The following is a 22,500-nucleotide window of genomic DNA, read 5'->3' as shown; positions in this document are numbered from 1 at the left end:
TGACTATATATGTTGTAGCAAGAGATTGTATCTCGCTTACGGCCATACCAGCCTGGGTACGCCCGATCTCGTCTGATCTCGGAAGCTAAGCAGGGTCGGGCCTGGTTAGTACTTGGATGGGAGACCGCCTGGGAATACCAGGTGCTGTAAGCATTTTGTCCACGAGGGTGTGCTCTTGCACTATTTCATCAGCAACACTGCCTTGTAGTAAGCATTTAATGATGAATTGACTAAATGTCTGTTTTATCAGACTCACTTTGACTATATATGTTGTAGCAAGAGATTGTTTCTCGCTTACGGCCATACCAGCCTGGGTACGCCCGATCTCGTCTGATCTCGGAAGCTAAGCAGGGTCGGGCCTGGTTAGTACTTGGATGGGAGACCGCCTGGGAATACCAGGTGCTGTAAGCATTTTGTCCACGAGGGTGTGCTCTTGCACTATTTCATCAGCAACACTGCCTTGTAGTAAGCATTTAATGATGAATTGACTAAATGTCTGTTTTATCAGACTCACTTTGACTATATATGTTGTAGCAAGAGATTGTTTCTCGCTTACTGCCATATCAGCCTGGGTACGCCCGATCTCGTCTGATCTCGGAAGCTAAGCAGGGTCGGGCCTGGTTAGTACTTGGATGGGACACCGCCTGGGAATACCAGGTGCTGTAAGCATTTTGTCCACGAGGGTGTGCTCTTGCACTATTTCATCAGCAACACTGCCTTGTAGTAAGCATTTAATGATGAATTGACTAAATGTCTGTTTTATCAGACTCACTTTGACTATATATGTTGTAGCAAGAGATTGATTCTCGCTTACGGCCATATCAGCCTGGGTACGCCCGATCTCGTCTGATCTCGGAAGCTAAGCAGGGTCGGGCCTGGTTAGTACTTGGATGGGAGACCGCCTGGGAATACCAGGTGCTGTAAGCATTTTGTCCACGAGGGTGTGCTCTTGCACTATTTCATCAGCAACACTGCCTTGTAGTAAGCATTTAATGATGAATTGACAAAATGCAGCTTCCTGCCTTTTTAATAGGATCAAATTTCCTTGTGTTTTCAATTAGCATCTGCCTTGTATTTATAAGACAAACAAGAATATTGTTGCTGAATGCAGCTTGTGTGTGCTTTATGCTCCTTTGCCCTGTTCAAATGATGAAAGGAAATAAAGTTTGTATTTTATCCAACTACCTGTGCTAAAAAGTGATGGGAACAGTGTTTGTAATTTCTTCTACTTTTTCAGTGACACAAAGTTCAAGCTGCTTATCTAATTGGTGAAAATGCAATGTCTGTTTATCACACTCACTTTGACTATATATGTTGTAGCAAGAGATTGTATCTCGCTTACGGCCATACCAGCCTGGGTACGCCCGATCTCGTCTGATCTCGGAAGCTAAGCAGGGTCGGGCCTGGTTAGTACTTGGATGGGAGACCCCCTGGGAATACCAGGTGCTGTAAGCATTTTGTCCACGAGGGTGTGCTCTTGCACTATTTCATCAGCAACACTGCCTTGTAGTAAGCATTTAATGATGAATTGACTAAATGTCTGTTTTATCAGACTCACTTTGACTATATATGTTGTAGCAAGAGATTGTTTCTCGCTTACGGCCATGTCAGCCTGGGTACGCCCGATCTCGTCTGATCTCGGAAGCTAAGCAGGGTCGGTACTGGTTAGTACTTGGATGGGAGACGGCCTGGGAATACCAGGTGCTGTAAGCATTTTGTCCACGAGGGTGTGCTCTTGCACTATTTCATCAGCAACACTGCCTTGTAGTAAGCATTTAATGATGAATTGACTAAATGCAGCTTCCTGCCTTTTTAATAGGATCAAATTTCCTTGTGTTTTCAATTAGCATCTGCCTTGTATTTATAAGACAAACAAGAATATTGTTGCTGAAAGCAGCTTGTGTGTGCTTTGTGCTCCTTTGCCCTGTTCAAATGATGAAAGGAAATAAAGTTTGTATTTTATCTAACTACCTGTGCTAAAAAGTGATGGGAACAGTGTTTGTAATTTCTTCTACTTTTTCAGTGACACAAAGTTCAAGCTGCTTATCTAATTGGTGAAAATGCAATGTCTGTTTATCACACTCACTTTGACTATATATGTTGTAGCAAGAGATTGATTCTCGCTTACGGCCATATCAGCCTGGGTACGCCCGATCTCGTCTGATCTCGGAAGCTAAGCAGGGTCGGGCCTGGTTAGTACTTGGATGGGAGACCGCCTGGGAATACCAGGTGCTGTAAGCATTTTGTCCACGAGGGTGTGCTCTTGCACTATTTCATCAGCAACACTGCCTTGTAGTAAGCATTTAATGATGAATTGACTAAATGTCTGTTTTATCAGACTCACTTTGACTATATATGTTGTAGCAAGAGATTGATTCTCGCTTACGGCCATATCAGCCTGGGTACGCCCGATCTCGTCTGATCTCGGAAGCTAAGCAGGGTCGGGCCTGGTTAGTACTTGGATGGGAGACCGCCTGGGAATACCAGGTGCTGTAAGCATTTTGTCCACGAGGGTGTGCTCTTGCACTATTTCATCAGCAACACTGCCTTGTAGTAAGCATTTAATGATGAATTGACAAAATGCAGCTTCCTGCCTTTTTAATAGGATCAAATTTCCTTGTGTTTTCAATTAGCATCTGCCTTGTATTTATAAGACAAACAAGAATATTGTTGCTGAATGCAGCTTGTGTGTGCTTTATGCTCCTTTGCCCTGTTCAAATGATGAAAGGAAATAAAGTTTGTATTTTATCCAACTACCTGTGCTAAAAAGTGATGGGAACAGTGTTTGTAATTTCTTCTACTTTTTCAGTGACACAAAGTTCAAGCTGCTTATCTAATTGGTGAAAATGCAATGTCTGTTTATCACACTCACTTTGACTATATATGTTGTAGCAAGAGATTGTTTCTCGCTTACGGCCATACCAGCCTGGGTACGCCCGATCTCGTCTGATCTCGGAAGCTAAGCAGGGTCGGGCCTGGTTAGTACTTGGATGGGAGACCGCCTGGGAATACCAGGTGCTGTAAGCATTTTGTCCACGAGGGTGTGCTCTTGCACTATTTCATCAGCAACACTGCCTTGTAGTAAGCATTTAATGATGAATTGACTAAATGTCTGTTTTATCAGACTCACTTTGACTATATATGTTGTAGCAAGAGATTGTTTCTTGCTTACGGCCATACCAGCCTGGGTACGCCCGATCTCGTCTGATCTCGGAAGCTAAGCAGGGTCGGGCCTGGTTAGTACTTGGATGGGAGACCGCCTGGGAATACCAGGTGCTGTAAGCATTTTGTCCACGAGGGTGTGCTCTTGCACTATTTCATCAGCAACACTGCCTTGTAGTAAGCATTTAATGATGAATTGACTAAATGTCTGTTTTATCAGACTCACTTTGACTATATATGTTGTAGCAAGAGATTGTTTCTCGCTTACTGCCATATCAGCCTGGGTACGCCCGATCTCGTCTGATCTCGGAAGCTAAGCAGGGTCGGGCCTGGTTAGTACTTGGATGGGACACCGCCTGGGAATACCAGGTGCTGTAAGCATTTTGTCCACGAGGGTGTGCTCTTGCACTATTTCATCAGCAACACTGCCTTGTAGTAAGCATTTAATGATGAATTGACTAAATGTCTGTTTTATCAGACTCACTTTGACTATATATGTTGTAGCAAGAGATTGATTCTCGCTTACGGCCATATCAGCCTGGGTACGCCCGATCTCGTCTGATCTCGGAAGCTAAGCAGGGTCGGGCCTGGTTAGTACTTGGATGGGAGACCGCCTGGGAATACCAGGTGCTGTAAGCATTTTGTCCACGAGGGTGTGCTCTTGCACTATTTCATCAGCAACACTGCCTTGTAGTAAGCATTTAATGATGAATTGACAAAATGCAGCTTCCTGCCTTTTTAATAGGATCAAATTTCCTTGTGTTTTCAATTAGCATCTGCCTTGTATTTATAAGACAAACAAGAATATTGTTGCTGAATGCAGCTTGTGTGTGCTTTATGCTCCTTTGCCCTGTTCAAATGATGAAAGGAAATAAAGTTTGTATTTTATCCAACTACCTGTGCTAAAAAGTGATGGGAACAGTGTTTGTAATTTCTTCTACTTTTTCAGTGACACAAAGTTCAAGCTGCTTATCTAATTGGTGAAAATGCAATGTCTGTTTATCACACTCACTTTGACTATATATGTTGTAGCAAGAGATTGTATCTCGCTTACGGCCATACCAGCCTGGGTACGCCCGATCTCGTCTGATCTCGGAAGCTAAGCAGGGTCGGGCCTGGTTAGTACTTGGATGGGAGACCCCCTGGGAATACCAGGTGCTGTAAGCATTTTGTCCACGAGGGTGTGCTCTTGCACTATTTCATCAGCAACACTGCCTTGTAGTAAGCATTTAATGATGAATTGACTAAATGTCTGTTTTATCAGACTCACTTTGACTATATATGTTGTAGCAAGAGATTGTTTCTCGCTTACGGCCATGTCAGCCTGGGTACGCCCGATCTCGTCTGATCTCGGAAGCTAAGCAGGGTCGGTACTGGTTAGTACTTGGATGGGAGACGGCCTGGGAATACCAGGTGCTGTAAGCATTTTGTCCACGAGGGTGTGCTCTTGCACTATTTCATCAGCAACACTGCCTTGTAGTAAGCATTTAATGATGAATTGACTAAATGCAGCTTCCTGCCTTTTTAATAGGATCAAATTTCCTTGTGTTTTCAATTAGCATCTGCCTTGTATTTATAAGACAAACAAGAATATTGTTGCTGAAAGCAGCTTGTGTGTGCTTTGTGCTCCTTTGCCCTGTTCAAATGATGAAAGGAAATAAAGTTTGTATTTTATCTAACTACCTGTGCTAAAAAGTGATGGGAACAGTGTTTGTAATTTCTTCTACTTTTTCAGTGACACAAAGTTCAAGCTGCTTATCTAATTGGTGAAAATGCAATGTCTGTTTATCACACTCACTTTGACTATATATGTTGTAGCAAGAGATTGATTCTCGCTTACGGCCATATCAGCCTGGGTACGCCCGATCTCGTCTGATCTCGGAAGCTAAGCAGGGTCGGGCCTGGTTAGTACTTGGATGGGAGACCGCCTGGGAATACCAGGTGCTGTAAGCATTTTGTCCACGAGGGTGTGCTCTTGCACTATTTCATCAGCAACACTGCCTTGTAGTAAGCATTTAATGATGAATTGACTAAATGTCTGTTTTATCAGACTCACTTTGACTATATATGTTGTAGCAAGAGATTGATTCTCGCTTACGGCCGTATCAGCCTGGGTACGCCCGATCTCGTCTGATCTCGGAAGCTAAGCAGGGTCGGGCCTGGTTAGTACTTGGATGGGAGACCGCCTGGGAATACCAGGTGCTGTAAGCATTTTGTCCACGAGGGTGTGCTCTTGCACTATTTCATCAGCAACACTGCCTTGTAGTAAGCATTTAATGATGAATTGACAAAATGCAGCTTCCTGCCTTTTTAATAGGATCAAATTTCCTTGTGTTTTCAATTAGCATCTGCCTTGTATTTATAAGACAAACAAGAATATTGTTGCTGAATGCAGCTTGTGTGTGCTTTATGCTCCTTTGCCCTGTTCAAATGATGAAAGGAAATAAAGTTTGTATTTTATCCAACTACCTGTGCTAAAAAGTGATGGGAACAGTGTTTGTAATTTCTTCTACTTTTTCAGTGACACAAAGTTCAAGCTGCTTATCTAATTGGTGAAAATGCAATGTCTGTTTATCACACTCACTTTGACTATATATGTTGTAGCAAGAGATTGTTTCTCGCTTACGGCCATACCAGCCTGGGTACGCCCGATCTCGTCTGATCTCGGAAGCTAAGCAGGGTCGGGCCTGGTTAGTACTTGGATGGGAGACCGCCTGGGAATACCAGGTGCTGTAAGCATTTTGTCCACGAGGGTGTGCTCTTGCACTATTTCATCAGCAACACTGCCTTGTAGTAAGCATTTAATGATGAATTGACTAAATGTCTGTTTTATCAGACTCACTTTGACTATATATGTTGTAGCAAGAGATTGTTTCTTGCTTACGGCCATACCAGCCTGGGTACGCCCGATCTCGTCTGATCTCGGAAGCTAAGCAGGGTCGGGCCTGGTTAGTACTTGGATGGGAGACCGCCTGGGAATACCAGGTGCTGTAAGCATTTTGTCCACGAGGGTGTGCTCTTGCACTATTTCATCAGCAACACTGCCTTGTAGTAAGCATTTAATGATGAATTGACTAAATGTCTGTTTTATCAGACTCACTTTGACTATATATGTTGTAGCAAGAGATTGTTTCTCGCTTACTGCCATATCAGCCTGGGTACGCCCGATCTCGTCTGATCTCGGAAGCTAAGCAGGGTCGGGCCTGGTTAGTACTTGGATGGGACACCGCCTGGGAATACCAGGTGCTGTAAGCATTTTGTCCACGAGGGTGTGCTCTTGCACTATTTCATCAGCAACACTGCCTTGTAGTAAGCATTTAATGATGAATTGACAAAATGCAGCTTCCTGCCTTTTTAATAGGATCAAATTTCCTTGTGTTTTCAATTAGCATCTGCCTTGTATTTATAAGACAAACAAGAATATTGTTGCTGAATGCAGCTTGTGTGTGCTTTATGCTCCTTTGCCCTGTTCAAATGATGAAAGGAAATAAAGTTTGTATTTTATCCAACTACCTGTGCTAAAAAGTGATGGGAACAGTGTTTGTAATTTCTTCTACTTTTTCAGTGACACAAAGTTCAAGCTGCTTATCTAATTGGTGAAAATGCAATGTCTGTTTATCACACTCACTTTGACTATATATGTTGTAGCAAGAGATTGTTTCTCGCTTACGGCCATACCAGCCTGGGTACGCCCGATCTCGTCTGATCTCGGAAGCTAAGCAGGGTCGGGCCTGGTTAGTACTTGGATGGGAGACCGCCTGGGAATACCAGGTGCTGTAAGCATTTTGTCCACGAGGGTGTGCTCTTGCACTATTTCATCAGCAACACTGCCTTGTAGTAAGCATTTAATGATGAATTGACTAAATGTCTGTTTTATCAGACTCACTTTGACTATATATGTTGTAGCAAGAGATTGTTTCTTGCTTACGGCCATACCAGCCTGGGTACGCCCGATCTCGTCTGATCTCGGAAGCTAAGCAGGGTCGGGCCTGGTTAGTACTTGGATGGGAGACCGCCTGGGAATACCAGGTGCTGTAAGCATTTTGTCCACGAGGGTGTGCTCTTGCACTATTTCATCAGCAACACTGCCTTGTAGTAAGCATTTAATGATGAATTGACTAAATGTCTGTTTTATCAGACTCACTTTGACTATATATGTTGTAGCAAGAGATTGTTTCTCGCTTACTGCCATATCAGCCTGGGTACGCCCGATCTCGTCTGATCTCGGAAGCTAAGCAGGGTCGGGCCTGGTTAGTACTTGGATGGGACACCGCCTGGGAATACCAGGTGCTGTAAGCATTTTGTCCACGAGGGTGTGCTCTTGCACTATTTCATCAGCAACACTGCCTTGTAGTAAGCATTTAATGATGAATTGACTAAATGTCTGTTTTATCAGACTCACTTTGACTATATATGTTGTAGCAAGAGATTGATTCTCGCTTACGGCCATATCAGCCTGGGTACGCCCGATCTCGTCTGATCTCGGAAGCTAAGCAGGGTCGGGCCTGGTTAGTACTTGGATGGGAGACCGCCTGGGAATACCAGGTGCTGTAAGCATTTTGTCCACGAGGGTGTGCTCTTGCACTATTTCATCAGCAACACTGCCTTGTAGTAAGCATTTAATGATGAATTGACAAAATGCAGCTTCCTGCCTTTTTAATAGGATCAAATTTCCTTGTGTTTTCAATTAGCATCTGCCTTGTATTTATAAGACAAACAAGAATATTGTTGCTGAATGCAGCTTGTGTGTGCTTTATGCTCCTTTGCCCTGTTCAAATGATGAAAGGAAATAAAGTTTGTATTTTATCCAACTACCTGTGCTAAAAAGTGATGGGAACAGTGTTTGTAATTTCTTCTACTTTTTCAGTGACACAAAGTTCAAGCTGCTTATCTAATTGGTGAAAATGCAATGTCTGTTTATCACACTCACTTTGACTATATATGTTGTAGCAAGAGATTGTTTCTCGCTTACGGCCATACCAGCCTGGGTACGCCCGATCTCGTCTGATCTCGAAAGCTAAGCAGGGTCGGGCCTGGTTAGTACTTGGATGGGAGACCGCCTGGGAATACCAGGTGCTGTAAGCATTTTGTCCACGAGGGTGTGCTCTTGCACTATTTCATCAGCAACACTGCCTTGTAGTAAGCATTTAATGATGAATTGACTAAATGTCTGTTTTATCAGACTCACTTTGACTATATATGTTGTAGCAAGAGATTGTTTCTCGCTTACGGCCATGTCAGCCTGGGTACGCCCGATCTCGTCTGATCTCGGAAGCTAAGCAGGGTCGGTACTGGTTAGTACTTGGATGGGAGACGGCCTGGGAATACCAGGTGCTGTAAGCATTTTGTCCACGAGGGTGTGCTCTTGCACTATTTCATCAGCAACACTGCCTTGTAGTAAGCATTTAATGATGAATTGACTAAATGTCTGTTTTATCAGACTCACTTTGACTATATATGTTGTAGCAAGAGATTGTTTCTCGCTTACGGCCATATCAGCCTGGGTACGCCCGATCTCGTCTGTTCTCGGAAGCTAAGCAGGGTCGGGCCTGGTTAGTACTTGGATGGGAGACCGCCTGGGAATACCAGGTGCTGTAAGCATTTTGTCCACGAGGGTGTGCTCTTGCACTATTTCATCAGCAACACTGCCTTGTAGTAAGCATTTAATGATGAATTGACAAAATGCAGCTTCCTGCCTTTTTAATAGGATCAAATTTCCTTGTGTTTTCAATTAGCATCTGCCTTGTATTTATAAGACAAACAAGAATATTGTTGCTGAATGCAGCTTGTGTGTGCTTTATGCTCCTTTGCCCTGTTCAAATGATGAAAGGAAATAAAGTTTGTATTTTATCCAACTACCTGTGCTAAAAAGTGATGGGAACAGTGTTTGTAATTTCTTCTACTTTTTCAGTGACACAAAGTTCAAGCTGCTTATCTAATTGGTGAAAATGCAATGTCTGTTTATCACACTCACTTTGACTATATATGTTGTAGCAAGAGATTGTATCTCGCTTACGGCCATACCAGCCTGGGTACGCCCGATCTCGTCTGATCTCGGAAGCTAAGCAGGGTCGGGCCTGGTTAGTACTTGGATGGGAGACCGCCTGGGAATACCAGGTGCTGTAAGCATTTTGTCCACGAGGGTGTGCTCTTGCACTATTTCATCAGCAACACTGCCTTGTAGTAAGCATTTAATGATGAATTGACTAAATGTCTGTTTTATCAGACTCACTTTGACTATATATGTTGTAGCAAGAGATTGTTTCTTGCTTACGGCCATACCAGCCTGGGTACGCCCGATCTCGTCTGATCTCGGAAGCTAAGCAGGGTCGGGCCTGGTTAGTACTTGGATGGGAGACCGCCTGGGAATACCAGGTGCTGTAAGCATTTTGTCCACGAGGGTGTGCTCTTGCACTATTTCATCAGCAACACTGCCTTGTAGTAAGCATTTAATGATGAATTGACTAAATGTCTGTTTTATCAGACTCACTTTGACTATATATGTTGTAGCAAGAGATTGTTTCTCGCTTACTGCCATATCAGCCTGGGTACGCCCGATCTCGTCTGATCTCGGAAGCTAAGCAGGGTCGGGCCTGGTTAGTACTTGGATGGGACACCGCCTGGGAATACCAGGTGCTGTAAGCATTTTGTCCACGAGGGTGTGCTCTTGCACTATTTCATCAGCAACACTGCCTTGTAGTAAGCATTTAATGATGAATTGACTAAATGTCTGTTTTATCAGACTCACTTTGACTATATATGTTGTAGCAAGAGATTGATTCTCGCTTACGGCCATATCAGCCTGGGTACGCCCGATCTCGTCTGATCTCGGAAGCTAAGCAGGGTCGGGCCTGGTTAGTACTTGGATGGGAGACCGCCTGGGAATACCAGGTGCTGTAAGCATTTTGTCCACGAGGGTGTGCTCTTGCACTATTTCATCAGCAACACTGCCTTGTAGTAAGCATTTAATGATGAATTGACAAAATGCAGCTTCCTGCCTTTTTAATAGGATCAAATTTCCTTGTGTTTTCAATTAGCATCTGCCTTGTATTTATAAGACAAACAAGAATATTGTTGCTGAATGCAGCTTGTGTGTGCTTTATGCTCCTTTGCCCTGTTCAAATGATGAAAGGAAATAAAGTTTGTATTTTATCCAACTACCTGTGCTAAAAAGTGATGGGAACAGTGTTTGTAATTTCTTCTACTTTTTCAGTGACACAAAGTTCAAGCTGCTTATCTAATTGGTGAAAATGCAATGTCTGTTTATCACACTCACTTTGACTATATATGTTGTAGCAAGAGATTGTTTCTCGCTTACGGCCATACCAGCCTGGGTACGCCCGATCTCGTCTGATCTCGAAAGCTAAGCAGGGTCGGGCCTGGTTAGTACTTGGATGGGAGACCGCCTGGGAATACCAGGTGCTGTAAGCATTTTGTCCACGAGGGTGTGCTCTTGCACTATTTCATCAGCAACACTGCCTTGTAGTAAGCATTTAATGATGAATTGACTAAATGTCTGTTTTATCAGACTCACTTTGACTATATATGTTGTAGCAAGAGATTGTTTCTCGCTTACGGCCATGTCAGCCTGGGTACGCCCGATCTCGTCTGATCTCGGAAGCTAAGCAGGGTCGGTACTGGTTAGTACTTGGATGGGAGACGGCCTGGGAATACCAGGTGCTGTAAGCATTTTGTCCACGAGGGTGTGCTCTTGCACTATTTCATCAGCAACACTGCCTTGTAGTAAGCATTTAATGATGAATTGACTAAATGTCTGTTTTATCAGACTCACTTTGACTATATATGTTGTAGCAAGAGATTGTTTCTCGCTTACGGCCATATCAGCCTGGGTACGCCCGATCTCGTCTGTTCTCGGAAGCTAAGCAGGGTCGGGCCTGGTTAGTACTTGGATGGGAGACCGCCTGGGAATACCAGGTGCTGTAAGCATTTTGTCCACGAGGGTGTGCTCTTGCACTATTTCATCAGCAACACTGCCTTGTAGTAAGCATTTAATGATGAATTGACAAAATGCAGCTTCCTGCCTTTTTAATAGGATCAAATTTCCTTGTGTTTTCAATTAGCATCTGCCTTGTATTTATAAGACAAACAAGAATATTGTTGCTGAATGCAGCTTGTGTGTGCTTTATGCTCCTTTGCCCTGTTCAAATGATGAAAGGAAATAAAGTTTGTATTTTATCCAACTACCTGTGCTAAAAAGTGATGGGAACAGTGTTTGTAATTTCTTCTACTTTTTCAGTGACACAAAGTTCAAGCTGCTTATCTAATTGGTGAAAATGCAATGTCTGTTTATCACACTCACTTTGACTATATATGTTGTAGCAAGAGATTGTATCTCGCTTACGGCCATACCAGCCTGGGTACGCCCGATCTCGTCTGATCTCGGAAGCTAAGCAGGGTCGGGCCTGGTTAGTACTTGGATGGGAGACCGCCTGGGAATACCAGGTGCTGTAAGCATTTTGTCCACGAGGGTGTGCTCTTGCACTATTTCATCAGCAACACTGCCTTGTAGTAAGCATTTAATGATGAATTGACTAAATGTCTGTTTTATCAGACTCACTTTGACTATATATGTTGTAGCAAGAGATTGTTTCTCGCTTACGGCCATACCAGCCTGGGTACACCCGATCTCGTCTGATCTCGGAAGCTAAGCAGGGTCGGGCCTGGTTAGTACTTGGATGGGAGACCGCCTGGGAATACCAGGTGCTGTAAGCATTTTGTCCACGAGGGTGTGCTCTTGCACTATTTCATCAGCAACACTGCCTTGTAGTAAGCATTTAATGATGAATTGACTAAATGTCTGTTTTATCAGACTCACTTTGACTATATATGTTGTAGCAAGAGATTGTTTCTCGCTTACTGCCATATCAGCCTGGGTACGCCCGATCTCGTCTGATCTCGGAAGCTAAGCAGGGTCGGGCCTGGTTAGTACTTTGATGGGACACCGCCTGGGAATACCAGGTGCTGTAAGCATTTTGTCCACGAGGGTGTGCTCTTGCACTATTTCATCAGCAACACTGCCTTGTAGTAAGCATTTAATGATGAATTGACTAAATGTCTGTTTTATCAGACTCACTTTGACTATATATGTTGTAGCAAGAGATTGATTCTCGCTTACGGCCATATCAGCCTGGGTACGCCTGATCTCGTCTGATCTCGGAAGCTAAGCAGGGTCGGGCCTGGTTAGTACTTGGATGGGAGACCGCCTGGGAATACCAGGTGCTGTAAGCATTTTGTCCACGAGGGTGTGCTCTTGCACTATTTCATCAGCAACACTGCCTTGTAGTAAGCATTTAATGATGAATTGACAAAATGCAGCTTCCTGCCTTTTTAATAGGATCAAATTTCCTTGTGTTTTCAATTAGCATCTGCCTTGTATTTATAAGACAAACAAGAATATTGTTGCTGAATGCAGCTTGTGTGTGCTTTATGCTCCTTTGCCCTGTTCAAATGATGAAAGGAAATAAAGTTTGTATTTTATCCAACTACCTGTGCTAAAAAGTGATGGGAACAGTGTTTGTAATTTCTTCTACTTTTTCAGTGACACAAAGTTCAAGCTGCTTATCTAATTGGTGAAAATGCAATGTCTGTTTATCACACTCACTTTGACTATATATGTTGTAGCAAGAGATTGTATCTCGCTTACGGCCATACCAGCCTGGGTACGCCCGATCTCGTCTGATCTCGGAAGCTAAGCAGGGTCGGGCCTGGTTAGTACTTGGATGGGAGACCCCCTGGGAATACCAGGTGCTGTAAGCATTTTGTCCACGAGGGTGTGCTCTTGCACTATTTCATCAGCAACACTGCCTTGTAGTAAGCATTTAATGATGAATTGACTAAATGTCTGTTTTATCAGACTCACTTTGACTATATATGTTGTAGCAAGAGATTGTTTCTCGCTTACGGCCATGTCAGCCTGGGTACGCCCGATCTCGTCTGATCTCGGAAGCTAAGCAGGGTCGGTACTGGTTAGTACTTGGATGGGAGACGGCCTGGGAATACCAGGTGCTGTAAGCATTTTGTCCACGAGGGTGTGCTCTTGCACTATTTCATCAGCAACACTGCCTTGTAGTAAGCATTTAATGATGAATTGACTAAATGCAGCTTCCTGCCTTTTTAATAGGATCAAATTTCCTTGTGTTTTCAATTAGCATCTGCCTTGTATTTATAAGACAAACAAGAATATTGTTGCTGAAAGCAGCTTGTGTGTGCTTTGTGCTCCTTTGCCCTGTTCAAATGATGAAAGGAAATAAAGTTTGTATTTTATCTAACTACCTGTGCTAAAAAGTGATGGGAACAGTGTTTGTAATTTCTTCTACTTTTTCAGTGACACAAAGTTCAAGCTGCTTATCTAATTGGTGAAAATGCAATGTCTGTTTATCACACTCACTTTGACTATATATGTTGTAGCAAGAGATTGATTCTCGCTTACGGCCATATCAGCCTGGGTACGCCCGATCTCGTCTGATCTCGGAAGCTAAGCAGGGTCGGGCCTGGTTAGTACTTGGATGGGAGACCGCCTGGGAATACCAGGTGCTGTAAGCATTTTGTCCACGAGGGTGTGCTCTTGCACTATTTCATCAGCAACACTGCCTTGTAGTAAGCATTTAATGATGAATTGACTAAATGTCTGTTTTATCAGACTCACTTTGACTATATATGTTGTAGCAAGAGATTGATTCACGCTTACGGCCATATCAGCCTGGGTACGCCCGATCTCGTCTGATCTCGGAAGCTAAGCAGGGTCGGGCCTGGTTAGTACTTGGATGGGAGACCGCCTGGGAATACCAGGTGCTGTAAGCATTTTGTCCACGAGGGTGTGCTCTTGCACTATTTCATCAGCAACACTGCCTTGTAGTAAGCATTTAATGATGAATTGACAAAATGCAGCTTCCTGCCTTTTTAATAGGATCAAATTTCCTTGTGTTTTCAATTAGCATCTGCCTTGTATTTATAAGACAAACAAGAATATTGTTGCTGAATGCAGCTTGTGTGTGCTTTATGCTCCTTTGCCCTGTTCAAATGATGAAAGGAAATAAAGTTTGTATTTTATCCAACTACCTGTGCTAAAAAGTGATGGGAACAGTGTTTGTAATTTCTTCTACTTTTTCAGTGACACAAAGTTCAAGCTGCTTATCTAATTGGTGAAAATGCAATGTCTGTTTATCACACTCACTTTGACTATATATGTTGTAGCAAGAGATTGTTTCTCGCTTACGGCCATACCAGCCTGGGTACGCCCGATCTCGTCTGATCTCGGAAGCTAAGCAGGGTCGGGCCTGGTTAGTACTTGGATGGGAGACCGCCTGGGAATACCAGGTGCTGTAAGCATTTTGTCCACGAGGGTGTGCTCTTGCACTATTTCATCAGCAACACTGCCTTGTAGTAAGCATTTAATGATGAATTGACTAAATGTCTGTTTTATCAGACTCACTTTGACTATATATGTTGTAGCAAGAGATTGTTTCTTGCTTACGGCCATACCAGCCTGGGTACGCCCGATCTCGTCTGATCTCGGAAGCTAAGCAGGGTCGGGCCTGGTTAGTACTTGGATGGGAGACCGCCTGGGAATACCAGGTGCTGTAAGCATTTTGTCCACGAGGGTGTGCTCTTGCACTATTTCATCAGCAACACTGCCTTGTAGTAAGCATTTAATGATGAATTGACTAAATGTCTGTTTTATCAGACTCACTTTGACTATATATGTTGTAGCAAGAGATTGTTTCTCGCTTACTGCCATATCAGCCTGGGTACGCCCGATCTCGTCTGATCTCGGAAGCTAAGCAGGGTCGGGCCTGGTTAGTACTTGGATGGGACACCGCCTGGGAATACCAGGTGCTGTAAGCATTTTGTCCACGAGGGTGTGCTCTTGCACTATTTCATCAGCAACACTGCCTTGTAGTAAGCATTTAATGATGAATTGACTAAATGTCTGTTTTATCAGACTCACTTTGACTATATATGTTGTAGCAAGAGATTGATTCTCGCTTACGGCCATATCAGCCTGGGTACGCCCGATCTCGTCTGATCTCGGAAGCTAAGCAGGGTCGGGCCTGGTTAGTACTTGGATGGGAGACCGCCTGGGAATACCAGGTGCTGTAAGCATTTTGTCCACGAGGGTGTGCTCTTGCACTATTTCATCAGCAACACTGCCTTGTAGTAAGCATTTAATGATGAATTGACTAAATGTCTGTTTTATCAGACTCACTTTGACTATATATGTTGTAGCAAGAGATTGATTCTCGCTTACGGCCATATCAGCCTGGGTACGCCCGATCTCGTCTGATCTCGGAAGCTAAGCAGGGTCGGTACTGGTTAGTACTTGGATGGGAGACGGCCTGGGAATACCAGGTGCTGTAAGCATTTTGTCCACGAGGGTGTGCTCTTGCACTATTTCATCAGCAACACTGCCTTGTAGTAAGCATTTAATGATGAATTGACTAAATGCAGCTTCCTGCCTTTTTAATAGGATCAAATTTCCTTGTGTTTTCAATTAGCATCTGCCTTGTATTTATAAGACAAACAAGAATATTGTTGCTGAAAGCAGCTTGTGTGTGCTTTGTGCTCCTTTGCCCTGTTCAAATGATGAAAGGAAATAAAGTTTGTATTTTATCTAACTACCTGTGCTAAAAAGTGATGGGAACAGTGTTTGTAATTTCTTCTACTTTTTCAGTGACACAAAGTTCAAGCTGCTTATCTAATTGGTGAAAATGCAATGTCTGTTTATCACACTCACTTTGACTATATATGTTGTAGCAAGAGATTGATTCTCGCTTACGGCCATATCAGCCTGGGTACGCCCGATCTCGTCTGATCTCGGAAGCTAAGCAGGGTCGGGCCTGGTTAGTACTTGGATGGGAGACCGCCTGGGAATACCAGGTGCTGTAAGCATTTTGTCCACGAGGGTGTGCTCTTGCACTATTTCATCAGCAACACTGCCTTGTAGTAAGCATTTAATGATGAATTGACTAAATGTCTGTTTTATCAGACTCACTTTGACTATATATGTTGTAGCAAGAGATTGATTCACGCTTACGGCCATATCAGCCTGGGTACGCCCGATCTCGTCTGATCTCGGAAGCTAAGCAGGGTCGGTCCTGGTTAGTACTTGGATGGGAGACCGCCTGGGAATACCAGGTGCTGTAAGCATTTTGTCCACGAGGGTGTGCTCTTGCACTATTTCATCAGCAACACTGCCTTGTAGTAAGCATTTAATGATGAATTGACAAAATGCAGCTTCCTGCCTTTTTAATAGGATCAAATTTCCTTGTGTTTTCAATTAGCATCTGCCTTGTATTTATAAGACAAACAAGAATATTGTTGCTGAATGCAGCTTGTGTGTGCTTTATGCTCCTTTGCCCTGTTCAAATGATGAAAGGAAATAAAGTTTGTATTTTATCCAACTACCTGTGCTAAAAAGTGATGGGAACAGTGTTTGTAATTTCTTCTACTTTTTCAGTGACACAAAGTTCAAGCTGCTTATCTAATTGGTGAAAATGCAATGTCTGTTTATCACACTCACTTTGACTATATATGTTGTAGCAAGAGATTGTTTCTCGCTTACGGCCATACCAGCCTGGGTACGCCCGATCTCGTCTGATCTCGGAAGCTAAGCAGGGTCGGGCCTGGTTAGTACTTGGATGGGAGACCGCCTGGGAATACCAGGTGCTGTAAGCATTTTGTCCACGAGGGTGTGCTCTTGCACTATTTCATCAGCAACACTGCCTTGTAGTAAGCATTTAATGATGAATTGACTAAATGTCTGTTTTATCAGACTCACTTTGACTATATATGTTGTAGCAAGAGATTGTTTCTTGCTTACGGCCATACCAGCCTGGGTACGCCCGATCTCGTCTGATCTCGGAAGCTAAGCAGGGTCGGGCCTGGTTAGTACTTGGATGGGAGACCGCCTGGGAATACCAGGTGCTGTAAGCATTTTGTCCACGAGGGTGTGCTCTTGCACTATTTCATCAGCAACACTGCCTTGTAGTAAGCATTTAATGATGAATTGACTAAATGTCTGTTTTATCAGACTCACTTTGACTATATATGTTGTAGCAAGAGATTGTTTCTCGCTTACTGCCATATCAGCCTGGGTACGCCCGATCTCGTCTGATCTCGAAAGCTAAGCAGGGTCGGGCCTGGTTAGTACTTGGATGGGAGACCGCCTGGGAATACCAGGTGCTGTAAGCATTTTGTCCACGAGGGTGTGCTCTTGCACTATTTCATCAGCAACACTGCCTTGTAGTAAGCATTTAATGATGAATTGACTAAATGTCTGTTTTATCAGACTCACTTTGACTATATATGTTGTAGCAAGAGATTGTTTCTCGCTTACGGCCATGTCAGCCTGGGTACGCCCGATCTCGTCTGATCTCGGAAGCTAAGCAGGGTCGGTACTGGTTAGTACTTGGATGGGAGACGGCCTGGGAATACCAGGTGCTGTAAGCATTTTGTCCACGAGGGTGTGCTCTTGCACTATTTCATCAGCAACACTGCCTTGTAGTAAGCATTTAATGATGAATTGACTAAATGCAGCTTCCTGCCTTTTTAATAGGATCAAATTTCCTTGTGTTTTCAATTAGCATCTGCCTTGTATTTATAAGACAAACAAGAATATTGTTGCTGAAAGCAGCTTGTGTGTGCTTTGTGCTCCTTTGCCCTGTTCAAATGATGAAAGGAAATAAAGTTTGTATTTTATCTAACTACCTGTGCTAAAAAGTGATGGGAACAGTGTTTGTAATTTCTTCTACTTTTTCAGTGACACAAAGTTCAAGCTGCTTATCTAATTGGTGAAAATGCAATGTCTGTTTATCACACTCACTTTGACTATATATGTTGTAGCAAGAGATTGTTTCTCGCTTACGGCCATACCAGCCTGGGTACGCCCGATCTCGTCTGATCTAGGAAGCTAAGCAGGGTCGGGCCTGGTTAGTACTTGGATGGGAGACCGCCTGGGAATACCAGGTGCTGTAAGCATTTTGTCCACGAGGGTGTGCTCTTGCACTATTTCATCAGCAACACTGCCTTGTAGTAAGCATTTAATGATGAATTGACTAAATGTCTGTTTTATCAGACTCACTTTGACTATATATGTTGTAGCAAGAGATTGATTCTCGCTTACGGCCATATCAGCCTGGGTACGCCCGATCTCGTCTGATCTCGGAAGCTAAGCAGGGTCGGGCCTGGTTAGTACTTGGATGGGAGACCGCCTGGGAATACCAGGTGCTGTAAGCATTTTGTCCACGAGGGTGTGCTCTTGCACTATTTCATCAGCAACACTGCCTTGTAGTAAGCATTTAATGATGAATTGACTAAATGTCTGTTTTATCAGACTCACTTTGACTATATATGTTGTAGCAAGAGATTGATTCTCGCTTACGGCCATATCAGCCTGGGTACGCCCGATCTCGTCTGATCTCGGAAGCTAAGCAGGGTCGGGCCTGGTTAGTACTTGGATGGGAGACCGCCTGGGAATACCAGGTGCTGTAAGCATTTTGTCCACGAGGGTGTGCTCTTGCACTATTTCATCAGCAACACTGCCTTGTAGTAAGCATTTAATGATGAATTGACAAAATGCAGCTTCCTGCCTTTTTAATAGGATCAAATTTCCTTGTGTTTTCAATTAGCATCTGCCTTGTATTTATAAGACAAACAAGAATATTGTTGCTGAATGCAGCTTGTGTGTGCTTTATGCTCCTTTGCCCTGTTCAAATGATGAAAGGAAATAAAGTTTGTATTTTATCCAACTACCTGTGCTAAAAAGTGATGGGAACAGTGTTTGTAATTTCTTCTACTTTTTCAGTGACACAAAGTTCAAGCTGCTTATCTAATTGGTGAAAATGCAATGTCTGTTTATCACACTCACTTTGACTATATATGTTGTAGCAAGAGATTGTTTCTCGCTTACGGCCATACCAGCCTGGGTACGCCCGATCTCGTCTGATCTCGGAAGCTAAGCAGGGTCGGGCCTGGTTAGTACTTGGATGGGAGACCGCCTGGGAATACCAGGTGCTGTAAGCATTTTGTCCACGAGGGTGTGCTCTTGCACTATTTCATCAGCAACACTGCCTTGTAGTAAGCATTTAATGATGAATTGACTAAATGTCTGTTTTATCAGACTCACTTTGACTATATATGTTGTAGCAAGAGATTGTTTCTTGCTTACGGCCATACCAGCCTGGGTACGCCCGATCTCGTCTGATCTCGGAAGCTAAGCAGGGTCGGGCCTGGTTAGTACTTGGATGGGAGACCGCCTGGGAATACCAGGTGCTGTAAGCATTTTGTCCACGAGGGTGTGCTCTTGCACTATTTCATCAGCAACACTGCCTTGTAGTAAGCATTTAATGATGAATTGACTAAATGTCTGTTTTATCAGACTCACTTTGACTATATATGTTGTAGCAAGAGATTGTTTCTCGCTTACTGCCATATCAGCCTGGGTACGCCCGATCTCGTCTGATCTCGGAAGCTAAGCAGGGTCGGGCCTGGTTAGTACTTGGATGGGACACCGCCTGGGAATACCAGGTGCTGTAAGCATTTTGTCCACGAGGGTGTGCTCTTGCACTATTTCATCAGCAACACTGCCTTGTAGTAAGCATTTAATGATGAATTGACTAAATGTCTGTTTTATCAGACTCACTTTGACTATATATGTTGTAGCAAGAGATTGATTCTCGCTTACGGCCATATCAGCCTGGGTACGCCCGATCTCGTCTGATCTCGGAAGCTAAGCAGGGTCGGGCCTGGTTAGTACTTGGATGGGAGACCGCCTGGGAATACCAGGTGCTGTAAGCATTTTGTCCACGAGGGTGTGCTCTTGCACTATTTCATCAGCAACACTGCCTTGTAGTAAGCATTTAATGATGAATTGACAAAATGCAGCTTCCTGCCTTTTTAATAGGATCAAATTTCCTTGTGTTTTCAATTAGCATCTGCCTTGTATTTATAAGACAAACAAGAATATTGTTGCTGAATGCAGCTTGTGTGTGCTTTATGCTCCTTTGCCCTGTTCAAATGATGAAAGGAAATAAAGTTTGTATTTTATCCAACTACCTGTGCTAAAAAGTGATGGGAACAGTGTTTGTAATTTCTTCTACTTTTTCAGTGACACAAAGTTCAAGCTGCTTATCTAATTGGTGAAAATGCAATGTCTGTTTATCACACTCACTTTGACTATATATGTTGTAGCAAGAGATTGTTTCTCGCTTACGGCCATACCAGCCTGGGTACGCCCGATCTCGTCTGATCTCGAAAGCTAAGCAGGGTCGGGCCTGGTTAGTACTTGGATGGGAGACCGCCTGGGAATACCAGGTGCTGTAAGCATTTTGTCCACGAGGGTGTGCTCTTGCACTATTTCATCAGCAACACTGCCTTGTAGTAAGCATTTAATGATGAATTGACTAAATGTCTGTTTTATCAGACTCACTTTGACTATATATGTTGTAGCAAGAGATTGTTTCTCGCTTACGGCCATGTCAGCCTGGGTACGCCCGATCTCGTCTGATCTCGGAAGCTAAGCAGGGTCGGTACTGGTTAGTACTTGGATGGGAGACGGCCTGGGAATACCAGGTGCTGTAAGCATTTTGTCCACGAGGGTGTGCTCTTGCACTATTTCATCAGCAACACTGCCTTGTAGTAAGCATTTAATGATGAATTGACTAAATGTCTGTTTTATCAGACTCACTTTGACTATATATGTTGTAGCAAGAGATTGTTTCTCGCTTACGGCCATATCAGCCTGGGTACGCCCGATCTCGTCTGTTCTCGGAAGCTAAGCAGGGTCGGGCCTGGTTAGTACTTGGATGGGAGACCGCCTGGGAATACCAGGTGCTGTAAGCATTTTGTCCACGAGGGTGTGCTCTTGCACTATTTCATCAGCAACACTGCCTTGTAGTAAGCATTTAATGATGAATTGACTAAATGTCTGTTTTATCAGACTCACTTTGACTATATATGTTGTAGCAAGAGATTGTTTCTTGCTTACGGCCATACCAGCCTGGGTACGCCCGATCTCGTCTGATCTCGGAAGCTAAGCAGGGTCGGGCCTGGTTAGTACTTGGATGGGAGACCGCCTGGGAATACCAGGTGCTGTAAGCATTTTGTCCACGAGGGTGTGCTCTTGCACTATTTCATCAGCAACACTGCCTTGTAGTAAGCATTTAATGATGAATTGAATAAATGTCTTTTTTATCAGACTCACTTTGACTATATATGTTGTAGCAAGAGATTGTTTCTCGCTTACTGCCATATCAGCCTGGGTACGCCCGATCTCGTCTGATCTCGGAAGCTAAGCAGGGTCGGGCCTGGTTAGTACTTGGATGGGACACCGCCTGGGAATACCAGGTGCTGTAAGCATTTTGTCCACGAGGGTGTGCTCTTGCACTATTTCATCAGCAACACTGCCTTGTAGTAAGCATTTAATGATGAATTGACTAAATGTCTGTTTTATCAGACTCACTTTGACTATATATGTTGTAGCAAGAGATTGTTTCTCGCTTACGGCCATGTCAGCCTGGGTACGCCCGATCTCGTCTGATCTCGGAAGCTAAGCAGGGTCGGTACTGGTTAGTACTTGGATGGGAGACGGCCTGGGAATACCAGGTGCTGTAAGCATTTTGTCCACGAGGGTGTGCTCTTGCACTATTTCATCAGCAACACTGCCTTGTAGTAAGCATTTAATGATGAATTGACTAAATGTCTGTTTTATCAGACTCACTTTGACTATATATGTTGTAGCAAGAGATTGTTTCTCGCTTACGGCCATATCAGCCTGGGTACGCCTGATCTCGTCTGTTCTCGGAAGCTAAGCAGGGTCGGGCCTGGTTAGTACTTGGATGGGAGACCGCCTGGGAATACCAGGTGCTGTAAGCATTTTGTCCACGAGGGTGTGCTCTTGCACTATTTCATCAGCAACACTGCCTTGTAGTAAGCATTTAATGATGAATTGACTAAATGTCTGTTTTATCAGACTCACTTTGACTATATATGTTGTAGCAAGAGATTGTTTCTTGCTTACGGCCATACCAGCCTGGGTACGCCCGATCTCGTCTGATCTCGGAAGCTAAGCAGGGTCGGGCCTGGTTAGTACTTGGATGGGAGACCGCCTGGGAATACCAGGTGCTGTAAGCATTTTGTCCACGAGGGTGTGCTCTTGCACTATTTCATCAGCAACACTGCCTTGTAGTAAGCATTTAATGATGAATTGACAAAATGCAGCTTCCTGCCTTTTTAATAGGATCAAATTTCCTTGTGTTTTCAATTAGCATCTGCCTTGTATTTATAAGACAAACAAGAATATTGTTGCTGAATGCAGCTTGT

The 22,500-nt window shown here is 43.7% G+C and overlaps 58 non-coding genes and 9 pseudogenes across 58 annotated transcripts; all 67 read left to right on the top strand.

Annotated features, from left to right (window-relative positions):
* Nucleotides 1-34: 34 nt before the first annotated feature.
* Nucleotides 35-153, top strand: LOC145855721 (5S ribosomal RNA). Its single transcript, XR_014376609.1, has one exon. It is a non-coding gene; the product is annotated as a 5S ribosomal RNA (ribosomal RNA).
* A 139-nt stretch (nt 154-292) lies between these two features.
* LOC145855719 (5S ribosomal RNA) lies at nt 293-411 on the top strand. The gene has a single exon (XR_014376607.1). It is a non-coding gene; the product is annotated as a 5S ribosomal RNA (ribosomal RNA).
* Nucleotides 412-550: 139 nt separating this feature from the next.
* Nucleotides 551-669, top strand: LOC145851322 (5S ribosomal RNA). The gene has a single exon (XR_014373173.1). It is a non-coding gene; the product is annotated as a 5S ribosomal RNA (ribosomal RNA).
* A 139-nt stretch (nt 670-808) lies between these two features.
* Nucleotides 809-927, top strand: LOC145883209 (5S ribosomal RNA). The gene has a single exon (XR_014394782.1). It is a non-coding gene; the product is annotated as a 5S ribosomal RNA (ribosomal RNA).
* Nucleotides 928-1,336: 409 nt separating this feature from the next.
* LOC145857538 (5S ribosomal RNA) lies at nt 1,337-1,455 on the top strand. The gene has a single exon (XR_014378437.1). It is a non-coding gene; the product is annotated as a 5S ribosomal RNA (ribosomal RNA).
* Nucleotides 1,456-1,594: 139 nt separating this feature from the next.
* LOC145853387 (uncharacterized) lies at nt 1,595-1,713 on the top strand (annotated as a pseudogene).
* A 409-nt stretch (nt 1,714-2,122) lies between these two features.
* LOC145883208 (5S ribosomal RNA) lies at nt 2,123-2,241 on the top strand. The gene has a single exon (XR_014394781.1). It is a non-coding gene; the product is annotated as a 5S ribosomal RNA (ribosomal RNA).
* Nucleotides 2,242-2,380: 139 nt separating this feature from the next.
* LOC145883207 (5S ribosomal RNA) lies at nt 2,381-2,499 on the top strand. The gene has a single exon (XR_014394780.1). It is a non-coding gene; the product is annotated as a 5S ribosomal RNA (ribosomal RNA).
* A 409-nt stretch (nt 2,500-2,908) lies between these two features.
* Nucleotides 2,909-3,027, top strand: LOC145855718 (5S ribosomal RNA). The gene has a single exon (XR_014376606.1). It is a non-coding gene; the product is annotated as a 5S ribosomal RNA (ribosomal RNA).
* A 139-nt stretch (nt 3,028-3,166) lies between these two features.
* On the top strand, nt 3,167-3,285 carry LOC145855717 (5S ribosomal RNA). Its single transcript, XR_014376605.1, has one exon. It is a non-coding gene; the product is annotated as a 5S ribosomal RNA (ribosomal RNA).
* A 139-nt stretch (nt 3,286-3,424) lies between these two features.
* LOC145851321 (5S ribosomal RNA) lies at nt 3,425-3,543 on the top strand. Its single transcript, XR_014373172.1, has one exon. It is a non-coding gene; the product is annotated as a 5S ribosomal RNA (ribosomal RNA).
* Nucleotides 3,544-3,682: 139 nt separating this feature from the next.
* Nucleotides 3,683-3,801, top strand: LOC145883206 (5S ribosomal RNA). The gene has a single exon (XR_014394779.1). It is a non-coding gene; the product is annotated as a 5S ribosomal RNA (ribosomal RNA).
* Nucleotides 3,802-4,210: 409 nt separating this feature from the next.
* Nucleotides 4,211-4,329, top strand: LOC145857537 (5S ribosomal RNA). The gene has a single exon (XR_014378436.1). It is a non-coding gene; the product is annotated as a 5S ribosomal RNA (ribosomal RNA).
* Nucleotides 4,330-4,468: 139 nt separating this feature from the next.
* Nucleotides 4,469-4,587, top strand: LOC145853386 (uncharacterized; annotated as a pseudogene).
* A 409-nt stretch (nt 4,588-4,996) lies between these two features.
* LOC145883205 (5S ribosomal RNA) lies at nt 4,997-5,115 on the top strand. Its single transcript, XR_014394778.1, has one exon. It is a non-coding gene; the product is annotated as a 5S ribosomal RNA (ribosomal RNA).
* Nucleotides 5,116-5,254: 139 nt separating this feature from the next.
* On the top strand, nt 5,255-5,373 carry LOC145886450 (5S ribosomal RNA). Its single transcript, XR_014398035.1, has one exon. It is a non-coding gene; the product is annotated as a 5S ribosomal RNA (ribosomal RNA).
* A 409-nt stretch (nt 5,374-5,782) lies between these two features.
* On the top strand, nt 5,783-5,901 carry LOC145855716 (5S ribosomal RNA). Its single transcript, XR_014376604.1, has one exon. It is a non-coding gene; the product is annotated as a 5S ribosomal RNA (ribosomal RNA).
* A 139-nt stretch (nt 5,902-6,040) lies between these two features.
* On the top strand, nt 6,041-6,159 carry LOC145855715 (5S ribosomal RNA). The gene has a single exon (XR_014376603.1). It is a non-coding gene; the product is annotated as a 5S ribosomal RNA (ribosomal RNA).
* A 139-nt stretch (nt 6,160-6,298) lies between these two features.
* LOC145851320 (5S ribosomal RNA) lies at nt 6,299-6,417 on the top strand. The gene has a single exon (XR_014373171.1). It is a non-coding gene; the product is annotated as a 5S ribosomal RNA (ribosomal RNA).
* Nucleotides 6,418-6,826: 409 nt separating this feature from the next.
* On the top strand, nt 6,827-6,945 carry LOC145855714 (5S ribosomal RNA). The gene has a single exon (XR_014376602.1). It is a non-coding gene; the product is annotated as a 5S ribosomal RNA (ribosomal RNA).
* A 139-nt stretch (nt 6,946-7,084) lies between these two features.
* Nucleotides 7,085-7,203, top strand: LOC145855713 (5S ribosomal RNA). The gene has a single exon (XR_014376601.1). It is a non-coding gene; the product is annotated as a 5S ribosomal RNA (ribosomal RNA).
* Nucleotides 7,204-7,342: 139 nt separating this feature from the next.
* On the top strand, nt 7,343-7,461 carry LOC145851319 (5S ribosomal RNA). The gene has a single exon (XR_014373170.1). It is a non-coding gene; the product is annotated as a 5S ribosomal RNA (ribosomal RNA).
* A 139-nt stretch (nt 7,462-7,600) lies between these two features.
* Nucleotides 7,601-7,719, top strand: LOC145883204 (5S ribosomal RNA). The gene has a single exon (XR_014394777.1). It is a non-coding gene; the product is annotated as a 5S ribosomal RNA (ribosomal RNA).
* A 409-nt stretch (nt 7,720-8,128) lies between these two features.
* Nucleotides 8,129-8,247, top strand: LOC145884164 (5S ribosomal RNA). Its single transcript, XR_014395743.1, has one exon. It is a non-coding gene; the product is annotated as a 5S ribosomal RNA (ribosomal RNA).
* A 139-nt stretch (nt 8,248-8,386) lies between these two features.
* LOC145853385 (uncharacterized) lies at nt 8,387-8,505 on the top strand (annotated as a pseudogene).
* Nucleotides 8,506-8,644: 139 nt separating this feature from the next.
* Nucleotides 8,645-8,763, top strand: LOC145887189 (5S ribosomal RNA). The gene has a single exon (XR_014398778.1). It is a non-coding gene; the product is annotated as a 5S ribosomal RNA (ribosomal RNA).
* A 409-nt stretch (nt 8,764-9,172) lies between these two features.
* LOC145855712 (5S ribosomal RNA) lies at nt 9,173-9,291 on the top strand. Its single transcript, XR_014376600.1, has one exon. It is a non-coding gene; the product is annotated as a 5S ribosomal RNA (ribosomal RNA).
* Nucleotides 9,292-9,430: 139 nt separating this feature from the next.
* On the top strand, nt 9,431-9,549 carry LOC145855711 (5S ribosomal RNA). The gene has a single exon (XR_014376599.1). It is a non-coding gene; the product is annotated as a 5S ribosomal RNA (ribosomal RNA).
* A 139-nt stretch (nt 9,550-9,688) lies between these two features.
* On the top strand, nt 9,689-9,807 carry LOC145851318 (5S ribosomal RNA). Its single transcript, XR_014373169.1, has one exon. It is a non-coding gene; the product is annotated as a 5S ribosomal RNA (ribosomal RNA).
* Nucleotides 9,808-9,946: 139 nt separating this feature from the next.
* LOC145883202 (5S ribosomal RNA) lies at nt 9,947-10,065 on the top strand. Its single transcript, XR_014394775.1, has one exon. It is a non-coding gene; the product is annotated as a 5S ribosomal RNA (ribosomal RNA).
* Nucleotides 10,066-10,474: 409 nt separating this feature from the next.
* On the top strand, nt 10,475-10,593 carry LOC145884163 (5S ribosomal RNA). The gene has a single exon (XR_014395742.1). It is a non-coding gene; the product is annotated as a 5S ribosomal RNA (ribosomal RNA).
* Nucleotides 10,594-10,732: 139 nt separating this feature from the next.
* LOC145853384 (uncharacterized) lies at nt 10,733-10,851 on the top strand (annotated as a pseudogene).
* A 139-nt stretch (nt 10,852-10,990) lies between these two features.
* Nucleotides 10,991-11,109, top strand: LOC145887188 (5S ribosomal RNA). Its single transcript, XR_014398777.1, has one exon. It is a non-coding gene; the product is annotated as a 5S ribosomal RNA (ribosomal RNA).
* A 409-nt stretch (nt 11,110-11,518) lies between these two features.
* On the top strand, nt 11,519-11,637 carry LOC145855710 (5S ribosomal RNA). Its single transcript, XR_014376598.1, has one exon. It is a non-coding gene; the product is annotated as a 5S ribosomal RNA (ribosomal RNA).
* A 139-nt stretch (nt 11,638-11,776) lies between these two features.
* Nucleotides 11,777-11,895, top strand: LOC145855002 (5S ribosomal RNA). The gene has a single exon (XR_014375889.1). It is a non-coding gene; the product is annotated as a 5S ribosomal RNA (ribosomal RNA).
* Nucleotides 11,896-12,034: 139 nt separating this feature from the next.
* On the top strand, nt 12,035-12,153 carry LOC145851695 (5S ribosomal RNA). Its single transcript, XR_014373547.1, has one exon. It is a non-coding gene; the product is annotated as a 5S ribosomal RNA (ribosomal RNA).
* A 139-nt stretch (nt 12,154-12,292) lies between these two features.
* On the top strand, nt 12,293-12,411 carry LOC145886160 (5S ribosomal RNA). Its single transcript, XR_014397744.1, has one exon. It is a non-coding gene; the product is annotated as a 5S ribosomal RNA (ribosomal RNA).
* Nucleotides 12,412-12,820: 409 nt separating this feature from the next.
* LOC145857536 (5S ribosomal RNA) lies at nt 12,821-12,939 on the top strand. Its single transcript, XR_014378435.1, has one exon. It is a non-coding gene; the product is annotated as a 5S ribosomal RNA (ribosomal RNA).
* Nucleotides 12,940-13,078: 139 nt separating this feature from the next.
* LOC145853383 (uncharacterized) lies at nt 13,079-13,197 on the top strand (annotated as a pseudogene).
* A 409-nt stretch (nt 13,198-13,606) lies between these two features.
* Nucleotides 13,607-13,725, top strand: LOC145883201 (5S ribosomal RNA). The gene has a single exon (XR_014394774.1). It is a non-coding gene; the product is annotated as a 5S ribosomal RNA (ribosomal RNA).
* Nucleotides 13,726-13,864: 139 nt separating this feature from the next.
* LOC145883200 (5S ribosomal RNA) lies at nt 13,865-13,983 on the top strand. The gene has a single exon (XR_014394773.1). It is a non-coding gene; the product is annotated as a 5S ribosomal RNA (ribosomal RNA).
* Nucleotides 13,984-14,392: 409 nt separating this feature from the next.
* Nucleotides 14,393-14,511, top strand: LOC145855708 (5S ribosomal RNA). The gene has a single exon (XR_014376596.1). It is a non-coding gene; the product is annotated as a 5S ribosomal RNA (ribosomal RNA).
* Nucleotides 14,512-14,650: 139 nt separating this feature from the next.
* LOC145855707 (5S ribosomal RNA) lies at nt 14,651-14,769 on the top strand. The gene has a single exon (XR_014376595.1). It is a non-coding gene; the product is annotated as a 5S ribosomal RNA (ribosomal RNA).
* A 139-nt stretch (nt 14,770-14,908) lies between these two features.
* On the top strand, nt 14,909-15,027 carry LOC145851317 (5S ribosomal RNA). The gene has a single exon (XR_014373168.1). It is a non-coding gene; the product is annotated as a 5S ribosomal RNA (ribosomal RNA).
* Nucleotides 15,028-15,166: 139 nt separating this feature from the next.
* Nucleotides 15,167-15,285, top strand: LOC145883199 (5S ribosomal RNA). The gene has a single exon (XR_014394772.1). It is a non-coding gene; the product is annotated as a 5S ribosomal RNA (ribosomal RNA).
* Nucleotides 15,286-15,424: 139 nt separating this feature from the next.
* LOC145853303 (uncharacterized) lies at nt 15,425-15,543 on the top strand (annotated as a pseudogene).
* A 409-nt stretch (nt 15,544-15,952) lies between these two features.
* On the top strand, nt 15,953-16,071 carry LOC145883198 (5S ribosomal RNA). Its single transcript, XR_014394771.1, has one exon. It is a non-coding gene; the product is annotated as a 5S ribosomal RNA (ribosomal RNA).
* Nucleotides 16,072-16,210: 139 nt separating this feature from the next.
* LOC145887315 (5S ribosomal RNA) lies at nt 16,211-16,329 on the top strand. The gene has a single exon (XR_014398906.1). It is a non-coding gene; the product is annotated as a 5S ribosomal RNA (ribosomal RNA).
* Nucleotides 16,330-16,738: 409 nt separating this feature from the next.
* On the top strand, nt 16,739-16,857 carry LOC145855706 (5S ribosomal RNA). The gene has a single exon (XR_014376594.1). It is a non-coding gene; the product is annotated as a 5S ribosomal RNA (ribosomal RNA).
* A 139-nt stretch (nt 16,858-16,996) lies between these two features.
* Nucleotides 16,997-17,115, top strand: LOC145855705 (5S ribosomal RNA). The gene has a single exon (XR_014376593.1). It is a non-coding gene; the product is annotated as a 5S ribosomal RNA (ribosomal RNA).
* Nucleotides 17,116-17,254: 139 nt separating this feature from the next.
* On the top strand, nt 17,255-17,373 carry LOC145851526 (5S ribosomal RNA). Its single transcript, XR_014373377.1, has one exon. It is a non-coding gene; the product is annotated as a 5S ribosomal RNA (ribosomal RNA).
* Nucleotides 17,374-17,512: 139 nt separating this feature from the next.
* LOC145853382 (uncharacterized) lies at nt 17,513-17,631 on the top strand (annotated as a pseudogene).
* A 409-nt stretch (nt 17,632-18,040) lies between these two features.
* Nucleotides 18,041-18,159, top strand: LOC145886857 (5S ribosomal RNA). Its single transcript, XR_014398444.1, has one exon. It is a non-coding gene; the product is annotated as a 5S ribosomal RNA (ribosomal RNA).
* A 139-nt stretch (nt 18,160-18,298) lies between these two features.
* LOC145883197 (5S ribosomal RNA) lies at nt 18,299-18,417 on the top strand. Its single transcript, XR_014394770.1, has one exon. It is a non-coding gene; the product is annotated as a 5S ribosomal RNA (ribosomal RNA).
* Nucleotides 18,418-18,556: 139 nt separating this feature from the next.
* Nucleotides 18,557-18,675, top strand: LOC145883196 (5S ribosomal RNA). The gene has a single exon (XR_014394769.1). It is a non-coding gene; the product is annotated as a 5S ribosomal RNA (ribosomal RNA).
* Nucleotides 18,676-19,084: 409 nt separating this feature from the next.
* LOC145855704 (5S ribosomal RNA) lies at nt 19,085-19,203 on the top strand. The gene has a single exon (XR_014376592.1). It is a non-coding gene; the product is annotated as a 5S ribosomal RNA (ribosomal RNA).
* Nucleotides 19,204-19,342: 139 nt separating this feature from the next.
* On the top strand, nt 19,343-19,461 carry LOC145855703 (5S ribosomal RNA). Its single transcript, XR_014376591.1, has one exon. It is a non-coding gene; the product is annotated as a 5S ribosomal RNA (ribosomal RNA).
* A 139-nt stretch (nt 19,462-19,600) lies between these two features.
* On the top strand, nt 19,601-19,719 carry LOC145851316 (5S ribosomal RNA). Its single transcript, XR_014373167.1, has one exon. It is a non-coding gene; the product is annotated as a 5S ribosomal RNA (ribosomal RNA).
* A 139-nt stretch (nt 19,720-19,858) lies between these two features.
* LOC145883195 (5S ribosomal RNA) lies at nt 19,859-19,977 on the top strand. Its single transcript, XR_014394768.1, has one exon. It is a non-coding gene; the product is annotated as a 5S ribosomal RNA (ribosomal RNA).
* Nucleotides 19,978-20,386: 409 nt separating this feature from the next.
* Nucleotides 20,387-20,505, top strand: LOC145884162 (5S ribosomal RNA). The gene has a single exon (XR_014395741.1). It is a non-coding gene; the product is annotated as a 5S ribosomal RNA (ribosomal RNA).
* Nucleotides 20,506-20,644: 139 nt separating this feature from the next.
* On the top strand, nt 20,645-20,763 carry LOC145853380 (uncharacterized; annotated as a pseudogene).
* Nucleotides 20,764-20,902: 139 nt separating this feature from the next.
* On the top strand, nt 20,903-21,021 carry LOC145887187 (5S ribosomal RNA). Its single transcript, XR_014398776.1, has one exon. It is a non-coding gene; the product is annotated as a 5S ribosomal RNA (ribosomal RNA).
* A 139-nt stretch (nt 21,022-21,160) lies between these two features.
* On the top strand, nt 21,161-21,279 carry LOC145855702 (5S ribosomal RNA). The gene has a single exon (XR_014376590.1). It is a non-coding gene; the product is annotated as a 5S ribosomal RNA (ribosomal RNA).
* A 139-nt stretch (nt 21,280-21,418) lies between these two features.
* On the top strand, nt 21,419-21,537 carry LOC145851315 (5S ribosomal RNA). The gene has a single exon (XR_014373166.1). It is a non-coding gene; the product is annotated as a 5S ribosomal RNA (ribosomal RNA).
* A 139-nt stretch (nt 21,538-21,676) lies between these two features.
* LOC145853379 (uncharacterized) lies at nt 21,677-21,795 on the top strand (annotated as a pseudogene).
* A 139-nt stretch (nt 21,796-21,934) lies between these two features.
* On the top strand, nt 21,935-22,053 carry LOC145851421 (5S ribosomal RNA). The gene has a single exon (XR_014373272.1). It is a non-coding gene; the product is annotated as a 5S ribosomal RNA (ribosomal RNA).
* A 139-nt stretch (nt 22,054-22,192) lies between these two features.
* LOC145855701 (5S ribosomal RNA) lies at nt 22,193-22,311 on the top strand. The gene has a single exon (XR_014376589.1). It is a non-coding gene; the product is annotated as a 5S ribosomal RNA (ribosomal RNA).
* Nucleotides 22,312-22,500: the final 189 nt, after the last annotated feature.

The sequence above is a fragment of the Salmo salar genome, chromosome 08, assembly GCF_965601325.2.
Source record: "Salmo salar chromosome 08, fSalSal1, whole genome shotgun sequence".
NCBI classification, from domain to species: Eukaryota; Metazoa; Chordata; class Actinopteri; order Salmoniformes; family Salmonidae; genus Salmo; species Salmo salar.
The sequence above is the reverse complement of the archived record's forward strand: the minus strand, read 5'-3'. Positions and strand labels throughout refer to the sequence as shown.